Source organism: Anser anser (assembly GCF_964211835.1).
Source record: "Anser anser genome assembly, chromosome: 4".
Lineage (NCBI taxonomy): Eukaryota > Metazoa > Chordata > Aves > Anseriformes > Anatidae > Anser > Anser anser.
In genome coordinates, this window is record NC_139724.1 from 15,185,513 (window position 1) to 15,188,437 (window position 2,925).

The 2,925-nt window shown below is 41.1% G+C and overlaps 1 protein-coding gene across 18 annotated transcripts in view; it reads left to right on the top strand.

Moving 5' to 3' along the window:
- LOC310898156 (uncharacterized protein) overlaps positions 1–2,513 on the top strand; it is a 176,488-nt gene extending 173,975 nt beyond the window's left edge. For 17 of the 18 annotated variants that reach the window (XR_014583002.1, XR_014583003.1, XR_014583004.1 and 14 more), the window contains one exon: positions 951–2,513. The gene's annotated coding sequence lies outside the window, so the exon portion shown is untranslated. The remainder of the gene's footprint in view (positions 1–950) is intronic. The other variant, XR_014583018.1, reaches the window with a different exon arrangement.
- Positions 2,514–2,925: the final 412 nt, after the last annotated feature.

The following is a 2,925-nucleotide window of genomic DNA, read 5'->3' on the forward strand; positions in this document are numbered from 1 at the left end:
GTAAATAATCTTGCTTAATATTGACTATCGAATACTGACAGTTATTTATAAAGGGGAGAAGAAAATGCAGAGCGACTGTGAGCAGACACGGCTGGCACGTACACACAAACTCATCTTAAATATCAATGCCAGCACTCCTGACAGCCCTCGTAAATGAAAACTTCAGGGTGCTCGTCTTCACTGCCAGAATATTTTTTTGAAAAAGTGAATGTATGTATGATAGAGGCAGCTAAGGCTCCCTAAGTGCACAAGCCTATCACGCCCTCTGTTTCTATTAAAAAGAACAAATCGCTCACTACTCCGCGCATTTCCTTTTTATTCTGCCTGGCACAAGAGAATGAGGCGCAGTCGCATGTGGCGACTCTTCCTCCCCCCAATCAAAACATTTCCAAAGACAAAAGGAAGGCTTCTAGTGCTTGGTATGCACCCTTAGCCACCCATGTATCACACATAATTAGCAAGTTAAACCTACAAATTAGATGTCGTAATTTGGTAATTACACCACAATCTGGTACTTTTTAACCTCTTTTTGCCTGAATGAGAACAGCACTCGTTACCTTTTTCTATGGCAAAACACAGCCTAGTCATCTGCCCATACAGATAAGTGTTCATTCTAAAGGGAAAGCCTTAGGAAAGTTGAAAGTACGTGAGTTTGAAGTGTTTGCTGCTTTTGTTCTGCTTTGCTTATGGTCCACAGCCAGGACTCTCAGAAAAAGTTACATTAAAATTCCCACAGATTACAGCAAGCATACATTTTACCTCAGTCCACACACAATGTAAGAAGTAAACTCTTTAAAATAGAAAAAAACAAAAAGGTTTTGCTTACAGAGGGTAGTGGTTGTAAACATCTAGGGGAAAAAAAAATAAGAAAAAAAAAACTTATTTTATTCTACTGCTGCAACATCCAGATCCTTTCTATGCAATGACACCAGCGTTGTATTTATTTACAGCTGTCAAAGCAGAGCTCTAAAATATTTGTTTGCATTAAAAATGGAGGAACTGGACCGACTCTTAAAAAATGCCTCCACCCTCTCAAAGGAGCTTCCCGGAATAAGAAGTGAGTTCAATAGGTTCTTCAGAAAAAAAAAAAAAATGTGCAAAGCTATTATGGGCGAGGTCAGGAGCTGCAGGAAAACCATGGCAGCACAAACAGCAGCAGACGAGAATCCCCGTTTGAGGAATCGTTCATTTTCCCTGACTTTTTAATCAGCCCTTTGTGAGCACCTCTTGAGTTTCTCCAGTTCCTAATCAGCGAGCGTGACGGAGAAGTGGATGCTAGATAGATATATTTAAACATTTTTTCCTCCTTTTAAAAATCACTCCGTATGTTGGAATGAAAAAGGAAAGGCTCTACATTCAAACCCAAAGCTTTAATGGAGATGGGGGTTGTGGGGAGCAGGAGAAAGTCTTAAAAATTACGTGCAAATGCCAGTAACACGAGTAGCCACGGGGTGCCAAACACTCCCGATCTTCGGCTTATTTCCTGCTGCATTTGCTATCAACATCATTATTATGCCTTGACTGTGGCTCTGACAGGGGAAGGTACTCAAGCAAGCACCTAGTTTTTTAAGCACAGGAGAATTCCCAAAGGGATTAACGGTGCAAAGAAATATCTGGCGGCAGTGCTCGCCCTCCCAGACCCTAAATGCTGATTCTCACTGTGTCCTGCAGAGCTTCCCATAGGGACAGTTTATTTAAACAAAGGTTTGAAAACGAAATAATTGCCCTTTCATGTTTTCCCCTGCCACACCTCTGGCCAGAGCACCAGGCTCCCATGACATCTCGGCTCCTATTGCCAGCTACGTGGTTTGGAGGGCACTATGTGGGATAAAAGTAGTGCACGTAAACTCTTTTTAAACATCCGTGTTCACGAGCAAATGTTAACTAACCTGGCTACGGCATTTAAAATAGCCCTGGATCAATATAATTAACAATCCAATTAATATTTTTGCCTACTTCTTCAAGTATGCTTACTGGGAAAAGTGACTGAAAGGCTTTGCTCTTTTCACGCAGGTGCTCTATCGAAAAATGCTCATTCATTCCTTTGATGAAGTCTCTAATGGCACAAGGAAATCAAGGGCAGTTTTCCCGAATCACGGCATAAAACCTGACAAATAACTGACACCACTTTCTTTACAACACTTTAAATGAGCTATTTCCCCAAACATCAGGAATCAGAGTAAGAATCAAAAAAAAGTCAAATGATAAAGTAAGCTTTTGCCTGATTAAACCACTCGAGAAAATGTTTACAGAAAGGTTAAAAAAAAAAAAAAAGTTCAAGGAAACACTCCACTATTTTGCAGTGTACATTTTTAGTTCCAGGTTAATGAAAATGCACTGCTGGAAATTACTTCTTTTTCCTTACACTCTTCAGTCTGATATCTTAAGATGGTTTTTAATGCCAAATGTTGACATTATGGAGAACATTTTTGAAAACAGAAAGCAAAAATAAATAACACCGCTGCATTTAGTACCTACTACTACTGGCTTTTCCCCTCAAAGCACTATCGTTTTAATCAACCGAATTACCCAAAGCTGCAGTGATCGGCGTTAACTGGCACGCCAACGTACAACGACGGACAATATTTGCCGTTCCTTTTAAAATGATTATCGTCGGTCCCCTGGTAACGAGGAGGAAAAGAAATACCCACCCCGAAGTCAGTGTGAAAATGAAACCCAACACAGGAGAGAAGCTGTCATATTTGATTTACGGATTACAGAAGTCTGAGCTACCTGCTGGGGAGCCTGCCATAATGAGAGGGGAGAGAATTTCGATAATTTTTTCAAAAGCTTCCGAGTGACTGAATGAGCTTCCCTGAAACTCGGTGGGTCCCAGGACCCCAAGGAGCTGCTGCCTTTTGAAAAGTTTCCCCTCTACTGACTCCCATTTTCAGCGGCAGCATTTTCCCATGTGCTTTGCTGCAG